This window comes from Urocitellus parryii, chromosome 2 (assembly GCF_045843805.1).
Source record: "Urocitellus parryii isolate mUroPar1 chromosome 2, mUroPar1.hap1, whole genome shotgun sequence".
NCBI classification, from domain to species: domain Eukaryota; kingdom Metazoa; phylum Chordata; class Mammalia; order Rodentia; family Sciuridae; genus Urocitellus; species Urocitellus parryii.
This window is the reverse complement of record NC_135532.1, coordinates 179,289,196-179,303,868: the sequence shown is the minus strand read 5'-3', so window position 1 is coordinate 179,303,868 and position 14,673 is coordinate 179,289,196. Positions and strand designations below refer to the sequence as shown.

The window sequence follows — 14,673 nt, the reverse complement described above, 5'->3', positions numbered from 1 at the left end:
ATAGGGGAAGTCTGCTTTGGCACTTACGGGATGACAAAAATAAAAGTATCTAAATATCAATTCCTACCACTATATTCAGATGTAAAAGCAACAGCAAAAAGGTCCAAAGGGACATGCCTTCTGAACACCCCCTCTCACTAAAGAGAAGGCCCTGGTAAAATACTGATTTGTGGGACCTGCATCAAACAAAGTCATAGTAGTTCAAGTTTCTCCTTGTCCTGATGTTCCCAGTATATTTTAAGTGTTGTATTTAACCTTAGTCCACCTTGGGGACAAAGACAATATTTTCTTACTCCTAAACATTTTTCTTTTTAAAATGGCTAAATCTTAATAGAGAGGTGGAAAGGAAGAAAACTACTACCTACCAAGAAGCAAAGTATATTCACTATACTACATTCACTCTTTTTTTTTTTTTTTTGTACCAGCATTTGAACCTAGAGGCACTTAACCATGAATCCACATCCATTACCCTTTCCTATTTTTTTTATTTTGAGATAGAGTCTCTGCTAAGTTACTTAGGGTCTTGCTAAGTTGCTGAGGCTAGCTTTGAACTTGGAATTCTCCTGCCTCAGCCTTCTAAGCCACTGGGACTACAGGCATGCGTTCTCTCACTTTTCATTTTGTGACATCCAGCAACCTTAAACTCAAACAAATTTCCATACTTCTGTCCACCCAAAGCTCTATTACTGATGCCATCAATCATAGTTTTGAGTACCTCTTTATGCAGCAATCACAGCTATACTGCTTCCATCTGAGGTTGCAGGATATTTACCCTTCACTTTCCTTGAACTTGAACCACACAATGGCAACCACTTAAAAAAGAGTATGCCTTAATATGGGGGAATTTTCTGCATATGTCATGACAGCTTCCTTTAATTTCCTCTAATTTCTCATTTGATTTAAACAGAAAGGGCTAGTGGATTTTTCTCCAGATTTGTGGGTCTAGCTGCAAGAGTCTCTCTGAATTTCTTTGGGTGATCTTCTCATTCTCCAAGAGTCATCTTCATCAACATTGTCAGTCCAGTTCAGGGAAGACAGAGCTCAAACTAGTCAATGCCTTTTCTATGATTTCCCTGGGAGTTGTTCTATCTCAGAAATTTTTCCCCAAGATAGCTAAAGTTCTTTTGCAGCCACCAGGATCCACTGTGAAATTCTGAAACCTATTATTGCATTTCTGGATGAGTTTAGGGTAGATTAATAGGGTGCACAGGTTACCTATTTATAGAAAAATAAAATACAGCTACACCATAAAAGTACAGCTTTTGCCATTCTTCCTTTAATAAGCATGACACATACTGCTCCCCATCATCTCCCAAGGGAAGAAGTTAAAGTTCTAATAATTTGCGTAGTTTTGACCAGAGCAGTCACCAAAATCCACCCCTGCCCATTCATACTCAAGTTGTGTGTACATTTCTGTACCTACTGTATGAAAGGAGTCAAAATCTTCTGCCAGCTTAGGACTACCCACCAAGTACTGGTTTTTACAGTGGGATATACTTGAGGCTGACTGCTAAATTTCTAAGGAAGTCCCACCTGACACAAGAAAATTATCTGTGAATAGGTCACCATTTAAGCAACTGCCTTGGAACCTACTCAGCTACCAACCAGCTCCTAATTTTTTTCTCATACCAAGCAGTACAATAGAAGATGCTTTGTTGTCTGTTTACCATACAACTTGAAAAACAAGCTTTCACATTTTCCAAAGTTATATTAATAGTCCCACAAACCCCCTTTATTTTTTATTATAGAAAGAAAAAGGGGCTGTCAGTATTTCCTATGTTGTTGTCCATGGATAAAATCCCCTTCAAAGGGATCAAGAGGCAGCGAGCATACCTGGCCCTGGCACCCAATCTTGATTTCTAAATAAAATTCCACACTAAATGATCCTCTAATAAAGTGTGAAAACCAAAATGGCTTAGAAAAATTATAAATCAACTTTAGCACATCTAGTTGAATAAGATAGTGAATGAGTACTCAAAAAATGATAAGTCACTCTTAAAGGAAATGGAATCTGGCTTGAAGGAGTTCCACTGGACTAGTCAGAAAAAAAAAATTGAGACAAAATGAATAATAAGGGGAATAAATATTTACACATCAAATGTTTTTTTTACAGTGTCCATCAGTTCATATATAGACCAGAAAATAAAAAGGGAGTTGTTAAAAAATTAAGAAATGAGAAAGGAAGAAAGGTTAATAAATTTTGAACTAATTAATGATTTTTAATTCTTGAATTTGTAACCACCAGGCTAAAATTGATTCTTATGATAGACATCATTTGAAAGGCTATGTTGTTTTTCTGAGGCTGCTGTAACAAAATATTATAAATTCAGTGACTTAAAGCACACATGAAAATATGTTTTTTTCACAGTGGTGGATGCTCAACTTTCAAGACAAAGGAGTCAGCAGTTTAGTTTTCCTAGACCTTTCTCTTTGGCTTGCATCTGATCATCTTCTCTCCCCACATCCTCAGATGACTTTTCACATGTGTACAGGTAACCATAGTATCTCATTGTGTGTACCAATTTTCTCTTCTTATAAGGACATCAGTTGGATTGGTTGAGGGTCACCCTAATGGCCTTATTTTAATTAAATTGCCTTTTTACAAGTACTATGTCTAAATATAGTCACATTTTAACTTCCAAGCATTGGGACTTCGACATGTGAATTTTGGGAGCACATAATTTGGCCCATATCAGATGCTAAAACCCCTGGGTGAAAGTTGGTGAGAGAGTATTATATTTACAAAGCATAGCATCCCCCATCCACAACTGATTACTTACCATTGCAAAGAACAGAAGTAGTAACTTCACAGTAAATAACTATATAATCATATATATATATATATATATATATATATATATACACACACACACACACATACACACAGTGGGAAATATATATAAATATATATATAATATATATTATATATATATTATATATATATAGTGATGAAATGTAAGCCATCAATAATGAATGAACCTCACTGATATCTTCCTATAAAATCACTGAAAAAATATACACATCCTTATGTTTATCACTACCAAAACTGTAAAACCTAAATGTAATCATAAGGCAACAACCAGATAGTTCCAAATTGGAGGACATGCTATAAAAAAAATGAGTCTATACTTTTCAAAATTGTCCAAACAATTAAATACAGAGTGGTACATAACTTCTAACATGACTCCTACGGGATATTTATACCCTCTGGGTGAGCTGAATCTAATGACATGTTTTAATGAATAGAACTTTTCAAAAGTGGTGGGATTGTTATTAACATGATTAAGGTCCAAAGTACTCTAACTTATATTCTGTTTGCTCTCTCCTGTCTTGTCTTCTCTGTTGTTCTGGTGAAGCTGGCTGCCATGAATGTGAGCTGTCCACATGGAAAAGACCTAAGGGAGGCCTCAGGTCAACAGTCTACAGGAGCCTAGGCTTCAGGTCCAACAGCCCACAAATTTTGCCAATGAATACATTAGGATTCCCTCCCAAGCTGGACTTTGGGATGACTCCAGCTACAGCTGACACCTTGATTGCAGCCTGTGAGAGACACTGGATCACACAACTAAATTAAAGCCTATCCAGATTCCTGACCCACAGGAATTGTGTGAAAATATTATTTAAACCGCTAAGTCTTAGGATAATGTGTTATGTGGTAATGAAGAACTAACAGAGCAAAGCTGAGAAAATGTCCCAGATTAAAGTAAATTAAAGAAACATGACAACAGAATGAAAAATATGATCCTAGATTGAATCCTGAAACAGAAACAAAAATGTTAACAAATCGTCATGAAAGACATTATTTTAAAAACTGAGTATGAACTACCTATTAAACAATATCATGTGGCTTGTCAATTTTCTTAATTTAGTAGGTATACAACAGTAATGTATATCAAATATTTTTTCTGTATTACATACAAAGTTATATAGGTACAATGTATTATGATATCCCATAACTTTCAAATGTTTCAATGAAAATATGAAGGAAGAAGAGAAAAATGTATGTGTGTGTGTGTGTATGTGTGTGTGTGTGGTGTCTATGTGTGTCTCTGTGTGTATAGATAAAGAAAAAAAACTGCAACAATATATTACCATACTTTTTAAAAAAATTTCACCCTCACATGGCAGCAGTTAGTGATTATCCCCTATGCATCTACTGTTACCCATCTGTGGCACTGAATAATCCACAATATTGCTAGATACATCAAATCGTCCATTGCCTTTCTGCAGCACTGAAGTTGGCAAAAGAGATGGACTAGAGCTAAGCACTGTTTTAGCATTTGTTTCTTAGAAATGTGTAGCATCTTGATTCTTTTTTGATCTTTTATCATTTTTATTAATATATATTAATGGTATATATTAATGGAATTCAGTGTGATATTTCTTTATTTTATTTTATTTTTTAGTTGCAGTTGGACACAATACCTTTATCCTATTTATTCATTCTTATGTGGTGCTGAGTATCGAACCCAGGGTCTCGCTCCTGCAAGGCAAGCACTCTACCGCTGAGCCACAACCCCAGCCCACAGTGTGATATTTCCATCCATACATACAGAATGAATGGACCAAACCCAACCTCCCTTTTTGCACTTTGCTTCCACCCTCCAAAACCTTTCCCAATTCATAGTAATCACTATTCTACTTTCAAAATGACTTTTTAAACTTCCACATAGAGGAGAGAACATGTGGTAATAGTGTTTCTGTGTCAAGTTCTTTTCACTTAATGCCCTCCAGTCCCATCTATTTTGCTGCAAATGACAAGATTTCATTCTTCTACCAGGCCAAATGATACTCCATTATGTACATATATGCCATTCTTGTTACCCATTCATCTGTTGATGGATACCTAGTTTGATTCAATATCTTAGCTACTGTGAATAGTGCTACAATAAACATGGGCACACAGATACATTTTTTAGTATGTTGAGGTCATTTCTTTGGATATATACCCACAGTGGGAGAACTAGATCATATGATACATCTGTTTTTAGTTTTTTGCAGACCCTCCATACTGTTTTCTATAGTGGCTATACAAGTTTACTTTCCTACCAATAGAGTGTGAGTTTTTCTTCACATTCTCCCCAGCATTAATTTTCCTTGTTGTTGTTTTATTCTGTTGATAATAACAGTTTTAATTGATATTTTGTCTCATGGTAATTTTAATTGGCATTTCCTTGATGGCTAACAATATTGAGCATTTTTTTCATATATTTGTTGCCATTCATATTTCTTATTTTGATAAATATATATTCATTTTTAAATGGCATTAATTGTCTTTTATGTTAACTGTTAGACAAAATCTTATGGATATTAACCCTCTGTCTGATGAAGAGTTGTCAAATATTTTCCCATTCTGTAGTTTTTCTCTTCCCTCTGTTGATTTTTCCCTTTTCTGTGCAGAAGTTTTTCAAGAGTTTGAAGCTTAACTTTTTTATTAAATAGAGTATCAATCATTATAAAATTTTCTATTTAAAAGCTTTATCCATTACCACTAAACTCTATGTCTGTGCTGTGAACTGAGATTCATTTGATCTCACTCTGTTCAGATGCATTTTATAATCAACACCTGAAGATGTTATACAGAGAAATGGAATTTCAAATCTGGCTATATCAGAGGGTCTGAATGAAAATACAGCCCACATAAATGGGTCTGGAGAATAAATTTATTTTGTAAAACAAAGTAGCAAACGTTTCTTTTTCCTCTTTAGTAGGAAGTTGGGGCAATTGGGAATTGTTCTCAGTTATGTTTCTTTTCTATATAAATTTCCAATGGAATGTGCTAGGGGAAAAAAACACCTGTTAAAGGAAAAAGAAAAATATGCTAAAATAATTAGAAGTAAAAGTTGGAAAGACTGATCCACAACTGAATCCAGGAACCTTTTAAACCCACATTTATTTGCACAACAATCATAATTCTAGGTGATGTTTTGTAAACATGATTTCTTCAAACTCACTGAAAAATGTATTTTATCTATATTTTTGACTTCTGAAAAAATTTTACTATTCTTAGAGTTTATTTTTTCAAAGCTAAGTAAAAACATAAGGGCCAAGAATATGGATAGACATAAGAATCTCCTCCAAGATTATTAATAAGTGCATGAGTTACTGCTTTGGACTTCACAATCAATATATCATCAACTCCTATTAACAAAATCCACAAGAGTGGCCAATGGAATAATTTTTAGTTTATAATTTATGGAAATCATTTAAGTAGTTAGTTTCTTTTCAGATGCAACTCTAGTTTATAGAGCATTTTAAGTATTTTAACATATTAAAGGCAACTACTCTCCTTGTACTAAAGGATACCTGTGCCCAAACTGCCCCCACCATCTGTGTGTATGAGTATTTGCACGCACACACAATTACACACACACACACACACACACACACACACACACACACACACAGCAGCCAGATCTGATTCAATCTCTCATTTGTTCTCTCACTCTTTCTTTTATCTAGATTATGGAAACAACATCATAAGATTTGTTTCTCTATAAACTGCTCTGTTGTGTTTTCCCTGGATCATAAGCTATTATATTATTTCTTCAGAGTTTTAATAACACTCAATGACACTGATTTAGCCTGGGAGACATCCTGTCCTCATTCAATAGAAGCTGAATTAGTTGAAGCTCAATAACTACATTGTTTCTCTTGTCTTTAAATTTTTTGTGAGTAGGGCATTTGTCATTGTAGAAGCCTCTGTTCCATGATAATTAAAAAAAAAAAAGTGAGACCAAGAGTAATAATGGGTTAGAGTCATAGGAAATGGAAGCATGACAAAACTTTCTCCATTAAGTGTCAGTGTAATTGATAGCTTCCTTTAATACCATGTTTCCTGTGCTGGTTTTGTAGTTACCCAGTATAATTCAGACACTTGGTCAATTTCCAAAGTAAAGACTTTCATATTAAAATAGAATTCACTCACTGGTTGATCCACATATAAACACATACATGGTACCTAGCAGAGTGTGCCAGTGTATATTAAAAAAAAAAGATGAACAGTTTAACTTATTCTTTTTAGGATTTGAAAAAAAATATTTTAGTTAAAAGTGATACTCTTGATGAACACCTTTTGGAATCATTGCTAAATACTATTTTGTAGAATTACTTGCCACTATTTTGCAGATTTTTCTTAGGTACTTCTTACATAGTGTGTCTGCATTATGATTCACATAGCCCACCTAACAATATCTTTATACCCTACTGTGACTATTTCCTCTGTTCACAGTTTAGGCAAAGACTGCAATATCACAGTAATTTTATCTTGAAGAGATTTTATTTAAGAAATTATCTTTAGTATCTAGATGTTTTTTTTTTCCCAGAAGCAGTTTACCCCAAAGCCCAAAGCCCAAAGCCCAAAGCATTTGCTTGTAAATATGTGCTAATGATCAACTCTTTGACACAACTTTCCAGAGACGCCTTCAAATCCATTAGTGTCCTGAAGTCCCAGAAACAACAAGTTGGACTAGCATTGATGTTTTCCTGATTCTTACTAATTCACTGTGAAATTTTCCCTTCTAGAAGCTCAGTTCTCCCATATGTGAATAACAATAATTAATGATTATGATACTAATACTCTTCACCACTTATAGTGTGAATGTTATAAGATTTTTATGAGTTCATAAGGTAAGTTTGTAAAAGCTTATTTGTCAAAGCATGTAGAAAGGATTCCTTTGGTTTTCTAAAACACACCTTATAGGAACAATTAGGCTCCTTCAACATAAAGGGATTAAATTCTCTAATCAGAAGACACAGAGGAGTTGAATAGACAAAAATAAATGAAAGATAAGATCTGACTATGTACTGCCTACAAGAGACTCAGTTTACATTTAGGGATATATTAGTACCCTGAAGTCCCAGAAACAGCAAGTTGGACTAGCATTGATGTTTTCCTGATTGTTACTAATTCACTGTGAAATTTTCCCTTCTACAAGCTCATATTAGTATATATATATAATATATACTAATGTGCTGAAAGTGAAGGGATGGAAAAGATAATACATGAAAGTAGAAACCAAAAGAAAGTAGGAACAACTATGCTTATACTATATAAAATGGAGATTAGGTTAAAAATTTTTTTAAAAAGATCATTATGATAAAGGGGTCAGTTATTCAAGAGGGCATAATGACTATAAATGTATATACACCCAATATTGAGCACCTAAACATAGAAAGCAAATATTAACAGAAGATAGAAATAGACATCAATAAAATAGTAGCAAGAAACTTCAATACTCCACTTTTAACAATGAATAGATCATCCACAAAATCAATAAGAAAACATTGGACATGATCTACAATTTAAACCAAATGGACCTACCAGACTCTATAACCATTCCGTTCAATAGCATTCTTCTCCAGTGCACATAGAACACTCCAGGACAGACAGGTTAGCACATAACAAGTTTAGAATGGCTTAAATTATGTCAAGTTTATTTTTTATGAACACAGTGATGTGAAATGAGAAATCAAAAGCCAGAGGAATACCAGAAAATTCACAGTATTTTGTGGAAATTCAACAACATACTAGTGGACAAGCAGTGGTTCAAAGGGGAAATTTAATAGAAGACATAAAATATCTCGACACTAATAAAAATGGAAACAATAAACCAAATCCTATGTGACACATCAAAAGCAGTTCTAAGAATACTTCTAGAAACAAATGCCTACATTAAAAAGAAGAAATATCTCAAATACACAACCTCAGGGAATCTACGTGACCTAGAAAAAGAAGAAGAAATTAAAGTTAGCAGAAGGAAATAAATAATGAAGATCAGAGCAGAAATAAATCAAACAGAAAATTTTAAAAGTCTATAGAAATATCAACCAAACCAAGAGTTGGTGCTTAAAAAATTCAACAAACTTTTAGCTAGACTAAGAAGAAAGAAGACTAAAATAGAAAACAAAAAAGTAAAGGCATTGTAATGGATGCTTAAAAGAGAAAAGAATCTTTAAAAACTATTATGAATAACAAGATGCCAAAAGTTGAATAATATGGAAATAGCTAAATTCTGAAAATACACAGTCTACTACAATGGAAATGAAGGCAGAATTAAAAGAGGGAATAAGTATAGATATACGGTAAATCAGGTCAGATAGGATCAAGGAGGACAATTTGGGTCTGGGAAGTTGGAGAAGTTGAAATGCTAATGTCTTCAGAGTCCTTCCTCCACCCTAATCAAGATATCCTGCCCCTGCTTCAACCTCTTGCTAGGGTAACCTGTCCCTCCCATGGATTGTTCCTCCCTACAGGGAGTTATAAAAGTTGTTAATGTGTCCGGCCCTTCCTCAGTCCACCTGCTTCTCACCTTTTGGCCATCCTAACAAGCATTTCCTGGACCTAGGCACATAGGCTGGAAGAAGAGAGATAAGGGGGAATGAGGCAGGAGAACAAAAGAAGCCTAAGACATATAAAAAGGCAGAACACTCTCACTTCTGGGGATACCAGGATACTAGCTATAGCCCTCGTCTTTCTCCTGGGAGAAGGGGGTGTTACCTGTTTTTAAATAAACCCTGTTTTATATGCTTGCCTTGACATGCTTCTCTAATGTTATACTTCAACATGTGAAAAAGCAAGACTTCCAGTAACTGGTGATGTCAGAATCATGAAAAAACAGAAAGTCAGAACAGATATTAATCATTAAAGAGGTTAAAGTAGTAATTGAAAACCTCCCAACAATGAAAAGTTCATCACTAAATGGCTTCACAGCTGATTTCCAACAAACTTTCAAAGAAGATTTAATCCCAATTCTTCTTAAACTCTTCCAAAAAAACTTTAGAAAAAGCATTTGATAAGGTTTAATATTTCTTTTTTTTTTTTAAAGAGAGAGTGAGAGAGGAGAGAGATAGAGAGATAGAGAGAATTTTTAATATTTATTTTTTTAGTTCTCGGCGGACACAACATCTTTGTTGGTATGTGGTGCTGAGGATCGAACCCGGGCCGCACGCATGCCAGGCGAGCGCGCTACCGCTTGAGCCACATCCCCAGCCCAAGGTTTAATATTTCTTCCTGATAAAAATATTTCAACAATTTAGATATGTAAGGAAATTTCAAGACAATAAAATCCATTTATAAAAATTCCACAGATAATATTATAATCAGTATGAGAAGAAGATAAAAGCTTTTCCTCTGAGATCCAGTACAAGGAAAGGATGTTCATTCTCATCACTTTTATTCAACGCAGGACTTATTAGCAAGAGCAATCAGATAGGGAAAAGAAAGAAAAGGCATTCAAGTAAGAACGAAAAAAAGAAATTATCCCTGTTTGCAGCTGACATAGTTCTATATGCAGAAAAGCCTAAAAACCAGAAAGTAAAATCTGTTAGAGTCAGGCATGGTGGTTCATGCCTGTCATGCCAGGCATGGGGAGGCTGAGGCAGAAAGATAGCAAGTTCAAAGCCAGCATTGGCAATTTAGCAAGGTCCTAAGCAATTTAGCAAGACCCTGTCTCAAAATAAAAATAAAATGGGTTGGGGATGTGACTCAGTGGTCAAGCGCCCCTGAGTTCAATCCCTGGCACCACTAATAATAATAGTAAAAATAATAATAATCCAAACTAACTTATTAGGGTTAGACCAAACAAAATTTTTAAAAATATTTCTTTCCATAGCCCAACATGTATTAGTTCTAAATAAAACCTTTCCAGTTATTTGTGTAAAAAAAAAATAATAATAATACATATTAGAATAAATGAATTTAGTAATGCTTCAGCATATTATATCAACATTCAAAAGTTAGTTGCATTTCTTTGCACCAATAATATACTCTATGTGAAAAATAATTCAAGAGAACAATCTTGCTTATCAAAGAGAATATAGTACTGAGGAATAAATTTAATCAAGGAGGTAAAAAATTATACACTAAAAACTACATAACATTAATGAAATAAAATTAATAAGATAGAAAAACTGAAATGGTATCTCATGTTCACAGACTGAAAGAATTACAATTTTTGAAACATTCATTCTACCCTAAGTAATATACAAATTAGACAAAATATCTATCAAAATTTCTATGACATTTTTCACCAAAATAGAACATTCATAAATTTTGTATGCAATCATAAAAGGTTGTGAACAGTCAATGCAATTTTAAGCAAGAAGCACAAAGCTAAAAACATCGTAATTCCGGATTTTAAATTATCTCACAAAGTTGGAGCAACCAGAGCACTGACAGACCAATGGAACAGAACAGAGCCCCAAAATAAACCCAAACACATATTAGTTTATAATAACAAGGGCACTGAGAAGACAAAATGGCATAAGAATAGTCTCTTAGATAAATGACAGTGGGAAATATGGAAACCCTATATACTGGGTCATATAGTTATGTCACTAGCCATGACAGAGGCATTTGGAATAGAAAAGAATAGTGACTTAAACTGATATAGTTCAAAGGAAACAAACTGCTTGATTAAAAGCAAGATATTTGCTCTTCATAAAGTCCTATTTTTAAGATGATTTACATAACTATAACAGTTTTAACTCATTTTTAACTTGGAAAATGTCAGTCTTTTGAAAAGATTGGGAGTAGTTAGCCTATTTCTTTCTAAATATCCAAAGATAATTTTACAGATGAAATTCTTCAGTATAAACATCAAAAAAACATAAACCTATTTAAGTAGATCATAAGAACTTTTGGTGTAGAAGTCCATTCACACTCAGTGGCTTCAGTTCCTTCTAGTTTTAAAAGTCAGGGAGCATCTAACATGCTGTGCCTTCTTCTGGTAATCTTTATTAGAATGCATGTGGTAATCAACAACTGCTAATTAAGAGTTTATAGCTTCCTTGTAGAGATGTTAATAGTGTGTTATTTTGACCTATTTTCCCACCAAAGCTCTTTATATTCTCAATTTAAAGTAGACACTATAATTAAAACAGGTTGTTGATGCTCTTAAAGTTAATCCAGCTTGAAGAGGTCACTCCAGAGATGGTGAAGGTTTGGGGTGTGGGGCATTAGTGGCACTAGGTGGTGCATCTGTCTGTGACTGCCTGGAATGCAGCCCTGGGTCTAGGTGGATGGACTCCTGGGAGGGAGCTGGTGATCCATGTGTGAGTTCGTGGTCTGGACCTACTTCTCTCCTTGCAAAATCACCACCACAGACTATGGCAGGGTCCAAGCACTGTGCTGCTGAAGCCCCAGCTCTGGCACCATTTGATGGAACTGTTTACCACTGCAACTTGGGATCTCCAGGCAACCGCTGCCTGCCCTTTCAGCCCTGAAGTGGAATCAGAAGGTTCCATTACTTTCTCTTTTCCCCACAATGCAAACAGGCAGTATAGCCCATTAGGAGACAAAATCAATGAGGATGATCTAATTGTAGAAGTTGAAACTGATAAAGCAACTTTTGGATTTAAGAGCCTGGAGGAATGTAAAATGGCAAAGATCATTGTTGTTAGAAATGTTCCTGTTGGATCCATCATCTTTAACACAGTTGGAAAGACTGAGGATATTAAGGCCTTTAAAAATTATACATTAGATTCCTCAGCAACACCTACCCAAAAAGCAGCCCCAGCACCATTACCTGTCCCTTCTGCTCAGGCCTCTGGTAGCTCATATCCCACTCCCAGGCAGGTACTTCTTCCTGCCTGCTTTCCCACCATGTCCATGGGCACAGTTCAGAGATGAGGGGAAAAGTGGGTGAGAAGCTAAATGAAGGAGACTTAAAAGCAGAAAAAAGAAAGTGACAAGGCCACTATAGAGTTTGAAGCACAGGAAGAAGGTTATAAGGCCAAAATCCTGATTCCTGGAGGCATAATATTTATCTCTCATTTTGTCTCACTGTAGGAAAGGAAGCAGATAGAGCAGCCTTTGCTGACTATAGGCCAACTGAAGTAATTGATTTAAACCCACAAGTACCACCATCTACCCAGCCCTGGGGGTCACTATTCCTCCAACTCCCCAATCTTTAGCTCCTACATCCTCCATTGCCTTTCCAGCTGCTCCAGCTGGACGAAAGGAACGGGTGTTTGTTAGCCCCTTATCAAAAATTGTTGGCAGCAGAGAAAGACATTGACCCTACACCACTAAAATGGGACAGAATCAGATGGTGGAATAATCCAGAAGGTCATTGACTCTTTGGTACCTACTAAAGTGGCTCCTGCCCTAGTACCTGATATGCCTCCTGGAGTCCAGGAGTGGCATCCATTCCTACAGGTAGGTGTCTTCACAGACACTCCAGTCAGCAACATGGGTCAAGTTATTGCACAGTGGTTAATGCAATTGAAGAAAACCATATCTCATTATTACCTTTCTATTGATAAAAATATAAAAGAAGTTTTGTTGGTATTAAAAGAACTTAATAAAATGTTAGAAGGGAGATGAAAAATTTCTGTCAATGACTTCATCATAAAAACTTCAGCTCTGGCAAGTTTAAAAGCTACTGAAGAAAAATTCTCCTTGGATGGACATGACTATAAAAGACAAAGTCATGTTGTGATGTCAGCATTGCTGGATTCATCACACCTGTTATAGGGGATTGATTCAACATTCAAGCAGCCATCTTAAATGTTAACCGCCATCTTATAAGTTTCGCTTTCCTGTACTTTCTCTTAATGAACTCCCCCATCTCCATTAGTGACCTGCCCCATGGTACCATAATCCTAAGCCAATCCCAGAAAGACAGAACCACTTGACTCTGGAAAGCCCCATGATGCCATCAACCTAAGCCAATCACACATTATTCCCCACTCGCCTAGCTCTGAGGCAAGCATCCATGAGCCTATCCCATAGAGCAAGTCTACAACTCCAAACTCCTACCCCACAAAAGCTCAACACCTGAACATCTCAGGCATCTCTCTCCTCTCTATAGAGAGGTGGCCTTTATTTGTCAGATTTGACAAATTAACCTTTGTGCAGATCTCTGCCTGGTCTCTGACCTTCATTTCTCACTCGCCTGTCTCTCGCTTTCTCACTTTTCTTTCACCTGTTGTAAACACATATAAAATGACTGGAAACCATTGTTAATGATATTGTTTCTTTGGCAGCCAAAGGAAGAGGGAGTAAGCTACAGCCACAAGAGTTCTAGGGGAGCCCTTTTACAACCAACAATTTAGGAATGTGTAGAAGTAAGAATTTCTCTGCTGTTATTAACTCACCTCAAGCATGCATTTTGGAAATTGGTGCTTCAGCGGATAAGCTGGTTCTGGCAAATAATGAACAAGGATGTTATGTGCTTAGCATGATGTCTGTTACACTCAGCTGTGATCACTGAATCATGGATGGAGCAGTTGGAGCCCAAGAGCTTACTGACTTTAGAAAGGACCTTGAAAAACCTATCATCATGTTGTTATAATTACCCACAAGAATTTCTCTAGTCTTCCAGGGCAGATCAGTTCATTCTTATCAAGATATTTATGTTATTAAACAGGTGGTTGTTTTAAAGTTAACCAGTTATTTTTGAGTCTGTCTAGATAAGTTATTTATAATGAGCATTACTGAATTTTTTTAAATTCCAATTATACTCAAATACTGTGCACACTGAATAATTAAACACCAGATTTTACCCCATATATACCTAGATATGGGGCATGCGACCTGACCTGAGGATAAATATTTTCACTGGTAGGTATAGAATATGTCTAAATGTGGTTTCCTAGAGATAGGTAACCTGGATAAAATCATATAGTTTGAAATTTGTCTAAAATTGCTTACACATGAGAACTCAGGAA

General features: G+C 35.5%; 1 pseudogene; it reads left to right on the top strand.

The window, feature by feature from the left end:
* Positions 1–13,477, top strand: part of LOC113176918 (dihydrolipoyllysine-residue acetyltransferase component of pyruvate dehydrogenase complex, mitochondrial pseudogene) — a 46,773-nt pseudogene extending 33,296 nt beyond the window's left edge.
* The last annotated feature ends 1,196 nt before the right edge of the window (positions 13,478–14,673 follow it).